We start from the raw sequence: 14,015 nt of genomic DNA on the forward strand, positions 1-14,015 counted from the left end.
AAATAAATAAATAAATAAATAAATAAATAAATAAATTGTGAGGCTTCCTGCTTCCACGATCATTGCTCATGGGGCAAACGTGAGGGAAGTTTCCCACAAGTAAAGGAGAGCCATTGTGGGAGGACGTGTGCCCTGTGATGGTGGTTCTGAATGTGTATCGAGAGAAGTGGGCAGGTCTGGAAAGATGGATATGGAGCATGGAATTTTTTTACTACCTCCTGAGATACGCATCAGCACAGACACACAGCAATATGGCAGGGGGATAGGCACTTTGTCAAAGATGCACTCCTGTACTTCAATAACTTTGTGTTAAACACACACACACACACACACACACACACGGTCGGGACCAAAACACGATGATAACCAATATTTTTTCCCAAACAAGGCGGACGCCCCCTCCCACACACCTCTGAAACCGCAGGACACACCCCTGAGAGTGGGTTGGCTGTTTGCCAAAGCAGAAGCTCATGCCAAACAGCAACAGTTTTGGGAAGGGGGGCACACCAGCCCCAGACTTCAGGATTGTAGCGAGAAATCTGGAAAAGCTGCTATAAATCCAGTCAGCAATAGTCCGGGAAAACTGAGTGGTCGACTCAAGATCTCCACAGGAGTAGGTGAATGTCATGTGGCCCCGTAGGGACAATTTTGATATAAACGGCTGGTGTAGACATGGCCTTGGTCTTCCAGCGAAAAATCCCAATATGCTAAGCGTTACTTCCTAACATAAATTAGGTAAATTGTTGCAAACATCCTCACAGCATTATTTACACATTTTTTCCACATACTGGGAGTGGGGGGAATCGAATCTGTCTGTGAACAGATGCTGGAACGGACACCATGCTATCCGTGAAACACACATGGGATAGATTTCACAAACTCTGGACATCCCTAAATTTGCACCCACCCCAAAGATAATAGCCAATCCTTAGAGTGCTGAGGACACCTTAGAGTGTTGAGGCCAGTTTAGTGGAGGCAGCAGGGGTGGGGGGGAGTTTTCCATCTGGTGGTAGTGGAAAAGGCCACAGGAAGGGAAATACTAAAAGGATTTGAGGGGCACTATTTGGCTTATAATGGCTTCCACTGAGGGAACAGGGCATTGATGGCCTGTGGCAGTGATAGCCCACTCTATCCTCTTGTCTTCAACTAGTATCTCTCAGTTGACCACTGATCTATTTAATCTGTGTCACCTAATGCATTACACCATCCCTGGGCACAGTGAGGCTGTTTGGGGGGGGGGAGCGGTCACAGGCAGATGAGGCATGGAGGCCAGCCATTGGCGGCCTCCAATAGTGCAACCAAGGAGGGGAGGGGAAACAGAGTGCTTAAGAATGAGCTTTCACCCCTCCCCTCCTTCCTCTTTGCAAAGCAGCTCCCTCCCTCCCTTCCTCCCTCCCCACCCCCTGTAGACAGTATGGGCTTGCTGGTTGTCCTTTCAGAGGCCAAGTAGGATTTTTCCCCTCATAACCTTTCATTGGTTATGAGTTGTTTCCCCCTACTTCATAATGTAAGACAGGATGGAAGTAAAAAATAGATTGATTGGCGTCATCTAATTCACCATCACATTTATGGGCTGGTAGGTGTGGGCATCTTCACCTGGCTAGGGTTGGTGAACATTCTGAGGCACCTGACGGTGATTGGTAATGCCTGAGGCTCACCACCTATGAGTCCCACAGCCCAGGTGGTGAGATAAGGGTTACTATTGGGGCCAACCTTCCTCACCCACTCAGAGTCCCGCAGCATGAGCTGGGTGTTGGGATATGATGGTCTAATATTTACAACCTTATTTTAGTTATTGCCAGACTGGGCTTCTGGCCAATAACCTTATAACAGAGTTTTGCAGCGGTTTCCAGCAAAGTCAGCACAGACACAGATTAAGACTGAGACTTTCAGTAGGTTTAAACAAACCTTTACTGGCATATAAAAATATAATTTAGGTATGGCAATCACAAATACAAATACTTACATACGGTCAGTCAATACAGCTCTGATACCTGATCATTTCTGATACATGTACATGGGAATACATTCCTTTTTATAGGCTAACTGTACAGTGATGCAACTACTTGCAATCCCTTAATTGAAACAATCAAGTCACCAATTATTCAATCATGACATCAATGTCCAGGTGCAATGTTGACCTTTAAGTTTTCTGCTGAGTCTTCTGATTCCTCCAGCTCCTCAGCAATTAGTAAATCCCTGGAAACATAACCAGGATCCATTCCAGGATCCAACACTGGGGTGACACCAGAAGGCCTCCCTACCCAAAAGGGGAGAGTCAGGGATGTGAGTGAATTTATGGCACCACTCTCTGGCTGTGAATGTCTCACCCTATCAAATAATGGCTGGAAGTCATGTTAGTGAAGGAAGGTGCCCTCTTAGGTTACCCCTCTGCAGATCTATCAATAAATGTGGCCCTAATTAAACCTAGTCTTATGTCTCGATTCGTTATTTTCCATACTCCACAATCCCACAAACCCTTTCCATTGAGTTCTGCTCCCAAGTCACTACTTGTTATACCTTTGCCTGTCTTGCTGTGCTGAAACCATTAAACTAGACTTTTCAATGCAAGGCCTCTGCTTGCTTAGATCTATTTGAGCTGCCAGTTGGCAGGAACATGATTGCCTCCCACACTAGACCCACAAATAAGCATACATCTGCATTTTATTCTTTGTGCAAACACCTGTCTCCAAATATGGCCAATGATTCTCTGCTTTATCTTACCTTAAGCTAGTAATTACATCTCAAAGAAAGTCAGCCTTCCCAATGTGTGAAGCAGGGCCCAGGCCAAGTTATTTTTCCCCCCTTCCAAAATTGCTATGACAAAAGGCATTCTGAAGTTAAACCGACTGAGTGTTTTTATCATAAAAGAGGCAGGATGAAAGTCAGTCCTGTTCCTCTAGTTTGTCTTTAATTTAGCTTTGTATATGCCAAATTGGGGATTTCCCCCTTTTTTGCACCTGAAGGTCTTGATAATTTGGCTGACTCTGTACTTAAACGTCTAAGATGACTAAAACCTCTTTGATTTAATAAGTGAAATCCCTATTCTTGCAAGTTTTGCTGTTGTTTGTATTATTATTTTTATGCTAAGGCTCACATTAGCTTTTTTTTAAAAAAACAAAAACCACAGATGTCTCTTTTTGGTTACTTTACACATATTTTGCCTTGGGAATTCAAGAGATTGTATTCTCTTTTCTATCCAGTCTACCGTATTTCTTCGATTCTAAGACACACTTTTTTCCCTAAAGTAACAGCTCTAAAAATTGGGCGCGCCTTAGATTCGATGGCGCCTTAGAATCGAAGAAATACGGTAATTACATTTGTCGAGTCTGCAGCGGGACAGGCGGGAAAAGAGGGTAGGGGGTGAAGAGCGAGAGAGAGAGAAGGGAGTGGAGAGAGAAGCGGGGGGAGGGGCAACGTCTCGGAGCATCTCAAACGTTGCCGCCGGGAGCCGGCTGGGAGGGACCCCAGCTCCGGCAGGCCAGCGAGCTTCCAAAGAGCTCGGCCTCGCCTCTGTTAAGGAGATGGGAAGCGGAAGAATCATCTGAGCAGCGCTGGTTGGGCTCGCCTGCCCACCCCCTCCCGTCCGTGTGAATGGTGCAGACCAGCTTTTGAATGCATGTGTGGCTGTCCGTTCCCAGGCAGGGGACGATTGGTTCCTGCTTCCCATTCATGTAACCTGCCTCTATGCGTGTGTGCGCGCGCGTGCGCGCATGTGTCTGTGTCTCGCTCGCGCCCTGTTCCTCTCCCCCTCCGCTGCGTGTATGTACCATAAAATTGCTTTGCTGGCTGATTGGAGAAATTTATTTTTTCTTCGAATCAAAGCTTTTTTCCCCTGTTGGTGGCACTGAAATTAGTGTGCGCCTTAGATTCAATGGCGTCTTACAATCGAAGAAATATGGTACTTTACTAATCATTCAAGATGGAGATGCATGCTAATTTATAGTACAATCATATGTATGTCTTCTCAAAAGCAAAGGAGGCTGGTGCCCACTGGCAGGGCAGAGGTCACGGACACAAGAGGTGGAGACAAAGGAGTCATGGGAGATGGAGTATCCTTTTAAATCCTGAACATCCACCCATTTGGATGGCTTTAAAGGGTGTTGGATAAATTCTTGGAAGAGAACGCTATCAATGGCTACTAGTCTGGATGGCTAAGTACAGCCTCCAGGATCAGAGGGAATGAGCCTATATACACCAGTTGCTGGGGAACATGGGTGGGAGGGTGCTGTTGCACCATGTCCTGCTTGTGGGACCCTTCTCAACAGCTGGTTGGCCACTGTGTGAACGGAGTGCTGGACTAGATGGACCCTTGATCTGATCCAGCATGGCTCTTCTTATGTTCTTAACCCATGCCATAGAAAAAGGAAACTGAGGCACATGAACGTTAAGTTCATGATTGAGAAGCAGGCAGTGTTGAATCCCTACAGGGACACAAAAGGACTCAACTAGGCCAACTTTATGTTGTTCCAGGAACACCTCCCATTGCACAGAGAATCAAGTAACATCCTGAGTGCAATGTAGGGGTGGAATTCAATCAAATGGGGTAGGGGAGAAACACTGCTTTGGACTCCCATTGTTCTGTTTTAGTGACAACTCCCTTGCACAGATTATCAAGTGACTTTAAGCTTAGGAGTGCAAAATGGGATGTGGGTGGGGTGGGTGAGGATGCACACAGTCACACTTTTGCATCAGCATCAGCATCATCTCAGAGCCACATGGAAAAGCAATGTTTGCAACCCAGCTGGCAGTTCTGACAGGACCCCCTTTGCATATTATATAATAATAGCAATCATAACCCAACCCACACAAAAGCAATTCTTCGGAGACACATTTCTCAAGCTGCAAAACAGATGGTTGGTTGTGGTGGGGAGTCCTCTCACCCAAGGCATAAAAAAACCAAAGTTCAGACCCCGCCATACACACACTCACCAAGGGAGAGTGTGGATATGGAGTATAGGACAGAGCCGTAATACAGGAGCTTCCCTTGCTCTGACCCCGTATACTGTGAATGAGATTGAAAGACCTGCTCAGACCTGACCATGTAGGAGATAAAGTAGGTATCTGTACAAGAGGTTTTAATGGCCTTTCCTACTAGAAAATACAAAATCAAAAGTGGGCTCTGATGAAGAAGTAGGACAGCATGGCGTTAAAGTGTGTGAGCCGAAAAGCAAGCACAGCTCACCCTTCGAGGCACTGAAATGCCCTATGTAGAAGACACATTGTCCAGTGAATTTGCTTTCAATATCCCAAACATCAAAGCAACGTGTGGTTGCAGAGAAAGCTTTCATATCTAAAAGTTTAAGTCTATTTCCATGACTGTTGACGCCACAGCTGCTTTTTAAAGTAATCACTTGGCATGCACTTTTCAGGTCTTTAGGCTTTGTAGAACATAGGTGCCTTTAGAGGGAAATTAAAAGAAAATTAACCGTTTACCAATATGGGAGAAACTAAAGAGTTGCACCATCGATGCATGGCTCTCCTTGACCATGGTAGTGTGCAATAAAGTGTACAAAGGCAATATAGGCAGATCGATGGTCCACAGCGACATAAGCCCCCTTGCCCACCGTTCCAGGTCTCTTGAATACAATTAGTATGCAAACGCAAATGACATTTGCTACATCAGGATTGCCAGTTTTGGCTAGCATTTGCATGACTATAGCACCTCATAAGTGAAATATTCTATCAGGCAGAAAAAGGGGCCTTTGGGATTCCAGGAGCTCCCATTTCAACCTGGGCTGTCCAATCCTGTGAAACAAATAGGAGATGAGATGTTGTTATCAATCTGGAAAAAAAATACTGCAGAGAGATGATTTATATGCACCTTGAACAATCTTAGCAAGATGGAAATCAATTTTTAATAGGCAGGCAGTGTTTGATTCTGAATGGCAATTGCGGAGTTGGCTATTGTGAGAATAGAAATGGCTGGAAACAGCTTTCAGAAATGGATTATCTTTGCATTGGTCTTCAGTTGTTTGTGTTGAGGAAATTACAAGTAAAAATGTATTATGTCTACTTCTTAGAATCATATCATAGAATCATAGAATAGCAAAGTTGGAAGGGGCCTACAAGGCCATCGAGTCCAACCCCCTGCTCAATGCAAGAATCCACCCTAAAGCATTCCTGACAGATGGTTGTCCAGCTGCCTCTTGAATGCCTCTAGTGTGGGAGAGGCCACAACCTCCCTAAGTAACTGGTTCCATTGTCATACTGCTCTAACAGTCAGGACGTTTTTCCTGATGTCCAGCTGGAATCTGGCTTCCTTTAACTTGAGCCCGTTATTCCGTGTCCTGCATTCTGGGAGGATCGAGAAGAGATCCTGGTCCTCCTCTGTGTGACAAACTTTTAAATCTTTGAAGAGTGCTATCATGTCTCCCCTCAATCTCAATTCTTTGGGCACAAATATTTACAATTTTAGATATTCATGAAGGGCAGGATCCTATGCTTGTGGTCTCCATTAGATATCTGCACAGAATTGGGCTGATAAGCCAGTATGTCCTTGGAGGATGAAGGATGGCCTCTGGCCGACATGTTCACAGGGACAACAAACGCATCCTCTCCCAAGACCCATGCATGACACAAGAGAAGGCTCTCAACTATGATAACTAGGAGAGAGATTCCTAGTTATCATGTAATCCAGTTCCAACATCTGAGGTGCCACTGGGGACTCCCTCTCTAGCCCACCTTGGGCTCCCCCCAGCTCCTTTGTATTCTTGCTGCAAATTTGTATTAAGATGTCAGTTATGCAACCAGAAGGGTGTCCTCTATGCACCACCATTTTCTCTATTTCTGCCAGGAGAAATACCTCTGCATGCGAAACTGGATGTCTAAATCTGATCTCCTAGCCTGTGACCTTGGGGAGCGGGGAGTGTCCCTCATCCACATTAAGTTTCTGCTTTAGCTCTTGGCATTTGGAGGATGCCAGTGGACCTATTCTTTTTTCAGCAAAGAGTGGAAATCCACATGGCAGTGTGTATGTAAATAGTTACTCTGTGAGCACAGATTAGAGATCTGGAAGGGGTCTTGGAGGTCATCTAGTCCAAACACCTGCTCAATTCTGAGTAAAAAATGTGGAATGCAATTAAAACGTCCCTGGCAGATGGCTGCCCAGTCTCAGCTAAAATGCTTCCAGTGAAGTAGAGCCTACCACATCCTGATACACGTGAGCCCCTGCCAAAGGAAGTGAGGCAGGTGGCTACTAGGAGGAGGGCTTTCTCCGCTGTGGCACCCCGGTTGTGGAACGAGCTCCCCAGAGAGGTCCTCCTGGCGCCTACACTGTACTGCTTTCGTCGCCAGCTGAAGACCTTTTTATTCACTCAGTATTTTAACACTTAATTTTAACTTAAATTTAAATTTTACTGTTTTAACTCTGTATTTTAATCTTATATCAATTTTGCTGTGTGGTTTTATCCTGGTTGCGCTTTTTATACTGTATTTCGTAATTGTGTTTTTAACCTGTTGGGTGTTTTATTGTGGTTTTAATTTTTGTGAACCGCCCAGAGAGCTTCGGCTATTGGGCGGTATAAAAATGTAATAAATAAATAAATAAATAAATAAAAAATACACTGTATTCTACGTCTGAAGAGCACTTACTCCTCCCAATATTTAACTGAAATCTTTTTCTTTGAAATTTCCATCCATTAGTTCTAGTTGGCTCTTTCAAACAACAAAAACAAAAAAAACTATTCATTTTTTCTCCAGTTCCCATGAGCCGAGCTGCTTATATTTCACCTCAAAACTGAGAAATAACTGATTCTGAACCAATCCAAGGTAATTTTAGAGATGTGCAGACCGTGTAAAGTCCATTCCATCTGTGTTTCATGGATTGTCAGGTGCCTTTTATTATATCATCTGCCCAGACAGAGTCAGATTTTTTTTCCAGTTTCCAAATTCAGTGAATTTGTGCAAATTTGCAGTGTGCAAATGTGAAAATTCCTTCAAACTGAGCATTTTCACACTTTAGCCTATGGGGGAAAGCACATTTTGGGGCTGTTTTTTTAATTTATTTTTGCATATTTTTCTATGACAAAATTTGCACAAAATTCCCAATGCTTAGGGAAGTAGTCCACAAGTTTATGGACTCTGCATGACAGGGAAAAGACAGTGGTGGAATCCACAGATTGGAGTCATAAAAATGCACACTCATTTGATTCTGGGGGAGTCTCCACCAACTGTTTATTTACAGGATTATACCTCAGTCATTACTAATGGGGAACATTAATGGCAAACATCCAATTAGCTGTGAGCGGTGTGTGCGTGGGTATGGGCTTGTTTTAATGCAAAGTGATTTTTAAAAATACAAACATATATCTGCACAGCAGCACATATTCAATGGAGTTCCTATCACCCCCCCTATGTGTTGCTGCGTGTCTGCGCTCCTGCATATCCCTTATGAATATATATTTTTTAAAAAAATCCTGTGACCTGTAGCCATCTGCCTAGCCCTGTCCACTTGCATAACCACTGTAACAGGGCACATGTGCTCCTGCAATGACACTCCTCTAATTGTGGTACAGATAATTTATGTGTACCCTCATGAGGGGCAATCACAGAAGCAGGGAACCTTCAGGAGCATGCCTCTTCAGAAGCAGGGGGTTGGACTCGATGGCCTTTTAGGCCCCTTCCAACTCTACTATTCTATGATTCTTCCATTGTGAAAGGGCATAGATTAGTCCTCCATTGAAGGTTCCTCTGACATCCCTAGTTAATTGAAACCATCCATGAACCTCCAGTCCCCTGTCCTCCATCCAGCTTGTCTCCCCTCACCAAGCTGTTTAAGAACTGGGCAGACATAAGGCTCACATCATGTTTGAAGAAAGCATTGTGAGTCCCTGTGTTCTGTATTCCAATCCAACACATTTATGAAGCCTGACATTATCTTTTTTTTCCCCCCATTTGCTTGATGACCATATGAGTACTGATGGATCAGGGCACATGACATGCACATATACATGATCAAGTTTCTGTTTGTTTTCTATTAGGAACACATACTGTTATGTCTAGCCCTGCTCCCCCTGGGTTGGAAGAAGTTGTTTCAGGTGATCAATCAGAATCAGACTCTGAAGTAGAGGAGTTGGCACCAGAAACAGGCCAGCCTGTATCAGTGGGGAAGAAAGCTCTCATAGACTCTTCACCAGCTGGTGGTAAACTCTCTCCAGAGCTTATCTCCTCAGGGGCAAACAATACACAGTCAGTGGGAAGCCAATATTCTTCCGAGGGGAGAGCATGGAGAGATTAGCTGATCTTAGAGCATGCTGCAGACTAAAATGGGCAGAGCTAAAGGAAGGTGAGAGAAAGTCGGCCCGGCTGGCATCCCATCAGAAGCTGCCTCAGAACTAGTCTCTCTCAAGTTAATGCATCTTGGGAAAGGGCTTTCTATTATTCTTGAAAAGACAATTGTCTCGCTTAGTTTGCATAGTTTTGCCTAGGGGAAAGTTCCTACAGATTAGCCTCTCTTCAGATGGGAAGAGGTGTTTATTGCTTGAATAAATCTTTGTGGATTACTTAGCAGGCCTCGTTATTGTCTCCCAAGAAGGCGGGAGGTTCTGAGAAACACAACAAATACATTGAAACTTTGCATGCACTGCAGAGCATGGTAATAGATGCATGAGCACCTTGCACCTGCCAGATTTGTGCCTTCTTTCTCTAATCTGTACTACCAGAAAACAGACACAGACACAGGCCAGATACAATTTGCATTTAGAAATCCATACATTTTGGGACATGTGATGCATTCTGTGGAATAGGAAAAGTGTGTCCAGAAAATGCACATATTTGAAACGATGTGCAAAGGAAGGTGTGTACATTTCCAAGATGTGTAAAGACTATTGTGCGTCTTTTCATGGGTATGTACAAAAAGACATACAATTTGGTGGCGGGGGTGGAAATGTATGCATTCTGAAAGAAACGGCAACATCCACATGGAATTGGCATGGCATGGACTTGGAGATGGAAAACAGAGGAAGTTCATGGAAATGGAGTCAACAGATCTGCCCATTTCCACCATGCATAAGTGGACTTCCTTTGGTTCATGTGAGATTATTTTGGAATCCACCAACTCTAATAACATTAGATCCTCTCAAAATATGTATTGTCATTTAGCCTTCTAGAGTCCCCACAAGGCAGCCAGTCTTCCAGGTTAAACAGTAAATTAAACAGTAAGTCAGTTACTGACCGATCCACAGAGTTTTAAAATTTAAACAAGCTTTTCTACCAGCAAGATATCACAGCAAAGCCCACATCAAAAATACATGCTGTGAGAAACCTTAAAATCTTAAGGCAAGCTTTGGAAGAGATGTACAGAAGTAAAGTAAGGTTTTATCATCCTTAACCACATCATCAGCCTTCAGCTAGACTGTTATCTCTGAAGTCAATGAAAGATTCAGTGAAGACAGTGCTTCGGATAAAATATTAAAATATGTAATCAACTCAATTTTGAAGGAGAATGATGAAAGGCGGAGAACAGTTTTGACTACAGTTGCCTTTGCGATGACCTACAGCTGATGCAAATAAACCAATTGAACTGAAAAGACTAGAATTGCCGGCAGAAAATTCACCTAAAGTGAAGTTCAAATCACATTTGGGGGTCTCTTAAGTCATCTCAGAACTATCAGGGAAAACCAAAAGAAAAAGTTTGAAAAGAGTAAGGGATTTTCTGAAGAGGTTTCCCTGCACCCCAAGTTCGTAGGATTCAAATTAAAGTGAACTTGAAGTAAGGAGAACCATCCGAGGAATCTCAAATCAAGCTTTCAGGGGTTCTGAGGTGAGAGGCACTTCAAATTCCACGTCCTCCATCTCTAGCAACAATGGCAAGATAAAAAACAAGCCAACAAAAAACAGCTCTATGCTTGATGAAAATATGCTCTGCCAAATATGAATAGTTTCATGCATTTTGGTAAGGTCTTATCAACAGTGAACTGAAACTAAGTTCTCACCCATTGGCACCAGCCAAATTCAACAGGTACAGCTCTTGCCAGCATGGAGAGGGCCATTATTTATCTGCTTACCATATAGCAGTCAACGAAGAGGAGACTTTCAGAAAAAAGAGGGCAGGGCTCCTGCAGCTTTAACTGTTGTGATGAAGAGGGGATTTCACCAGGTGCTGCATGCATACAAAGGACACCTGCTGAAATTCCCTTTTTAATACAACCGTTAAAGATACAGGAGCCCTGTCCTCCTTTCCATATGGTCACCCTATTTTATGCTCCCCAACCCACAACAAGCATGTCAGACTGGAGGCAGTGAGCATTGTTTTTAAGGTTCTTTCCAGCCCCCCTCCCTTCCGTTCCCCTCTGGATGAAATACAGCCGAGAAGAAAGGAGGTGGAATTCAAGCATCCAAACAGTGCAAAAAAACCCTTTGAGGGCATAGATCCCTCTGCAGAACACCAGTGCCCGAAATGTCTCAGAGGGATTACAGCAAAGCCATGATGACGGACAATTTGTAAAGGCGCTGAAAGCAAAAGCAAGAGGACACTGACATTTGTCTTGAAAATACAAAAACAGCCCCAAAGAAAAATGCCCGAGGTCTCACACAGCTTGAAATCTTTCACAAGGATTTTCTCCTGTGTTGTTGAATGACTGAGGGGTTGATGCTAAGGGTTCATGGGGTCCCTTGTCCACTTTCTATCACTTTCCTTTCTAGCTTGGGAATCCTTTTTTTTCCCCTCTACAGAAAGTAACATAAGAAAAGCCCTGCTGGATCAGACCAAGGGTCCATGTATTCCAACACTCTGTTCACATAGTGGCAAACCAGCTCCTTATAGGAAACCGATAAGCAGAACATGAATGCAACAGCACCCTCTTTCCCATGTTCCCCAGCACCAGATGTACTAGGGTGACCATATGGAAAGGAGGTCAGGGCTCCTGTATCTTTAACAGCTGTATAGCAAAGGGAATTTCAGCCAGTGTTATTTGTACGCAAGCAGCACCTGGGGAAATTCCCTCTTCATCACAACAGTTCAAGCTGCAGGAGCCCTGCCCTCTTGACCAGATACAAATAGGGCAGGGCTCCTGCAGCTTTAACTGTTGGGATGGAGAGGGAATTTCATCAGGTGCTGCATGCATACAAATGACATCTGCTGAAATTCCCTTTTCTGCACAACTGTTAAAGATACAGGAGGCCTGACCTCCTTTCCATATGGTCACCCTAGGTGTACAGGAGTAGATCAAGTATTTTGTGTTTAAGTATGCATTAAACAAATGTGGAAGGTTTACTGATCATTGCCCAGAATAACCAGGGCAGGTGGAAATTAGGGGTGTGCACGGACCCCCCACTCCACTTCTCTTCCAGATCCACGATTTGCGGATCGGGCTGCTTCGCTCCGCCCCCGTTCCGCCTATGTCCGCTCCGCTCCGCTGCAGAGCTCCGGATCCGGATCAGAGCTCCGTTTTTTCCCCCATAGGGTTGCATTGAAAGATAAAAAAGTATACAACTTTTTTTCTGTGAAAGTTAGAAACCTCAAGTTTGGCACCATGACACCTCATGGACGTATACACACGCACACCAAGTTTCAAAGGAATCCCATCATCCCCTGATTTTTGGCGAATTTTTGAAAATCAGGCACGCCATTCACACCCCTTTTGATAGCTCCGTCAATTTGCACGTTAAAAACCTCAAACTCGCCACCATGAAAGCTTATCCATGTGTCCACATGGATTCTCAGACTCAAGGCAATCCCATCATCCCCTGATTTTTGGCGGGGCTCTAACCTCTAACGCACCACCCATAACCCTAATTCACACCCCTTTCGATAGCTCCGTCAATTTGCACGTTAGAAACCTCAAACTCGGCACCATGATAGCTTACCCATGTGTCCACATGGACGCCCAGAATCAAGCCAATCCCATCATCCCCTGATGTTAGGGGAAGTTTTGAAAATCAGACACTCCAGTATGTCAGGGATTTAAAGTTGCAATGCAGACAGCTCAATGGGGCCAGTTGAAAGGAAATCCCAACATGCCATGAGATAACCCTAAATCTTCTTCCACACTTGAAAAATGGATTTTTGAACTTATTTATTTATTTATTTTTATTTATTTATTACATTTCTATACCGCCCAATAGCCGGAGCTCTCTGGGCGGTTCACAAAAATTAAAACCATTCAAAGTATAAAACAACAGTATAAAACAGTATACAATATAAAAGCTCAACCAGATAAAAACAGCAGCAATGCAAAATTACAAATTTAAAAGCATGTTATTTAAAATTTATAGATTGTTAAAATGTTGGGAGAATAAAAAGGTCTTCACCTGGCGTCTAAAAGCATATAATGTAGGTGCCAAGCGAACCTCTTTAGGGAGCTCATTCCACAGCCGGGGTGCCACAGCAGAGAAGGCCCTCCTCCTGGTAGCCACCTGCCTCACTTCCTTTGGCAGGGGCTCACGGAGAAGGACCCCTGAAGATGACCTTAGGGTCCGGGCAGGTACATATGGGAGGAGGCGTTCCTTCAGATAACCTGGCCCCAAGCCGTTTAGGGCTTTAAATGTTAATATCAGCACTTTGAATTGGGCCCGGACCTGGACTGGCAGCCAATGAAGCTGGAAAAGGACTGGCGTGATGTGGTCTCGTCGGCCAGTCCCTGTTAGTAAGCGTGCTGCCCTGTTTTGCACCAGTTGAAGTTTCCGGACCGTTTTCAAAGGCAGCCCCACGTATAACGCATTGCAGTAATCCAAACGAGAGGTTATCAGTAGGGGTGTGCACGGACCCCCCGCTCCGCTTCACTTGCAGATCCGCCATTTTCCGGATCGGGCTGCTCCGCCCCACCCCCGCTCCGCCCACTTCCGCTCCGCTCCGCTCGGAGCTCCGGATCCGGATCTGGAGCTCCGTTCCCCCCCCCATAGGCTTGCATTGAAAGCTAAAAAATTATACAACTTTTTTTCTGTTCAAGTTAGAAACCTCATGTTTGGCACCATGACACCTCATGTGGGTATACACACGGACGCCAAGTTTCAAAGCAATCCCATCATCCCCTGATTTTTGGGGAATTTTTGAAAATCGGGCACCCCATTCACAC

Source organism: Elgaria multicarinata, chromosome 10, assembly GCF_023053635.1.
Source record: "Elgaria multicarinata webbii isolate HBS135686 ecotype San Diego chromosome 10, rElgMul1.1.pri, whole genome shotgun sequence".
Taxonomy (NCBI): domain Eukaryota; kingdom Metazoa; phylum Chordata; class Lepidosauria; order Squamata; family Anguidae; genus Elgaria; species Elgaria multicarinata.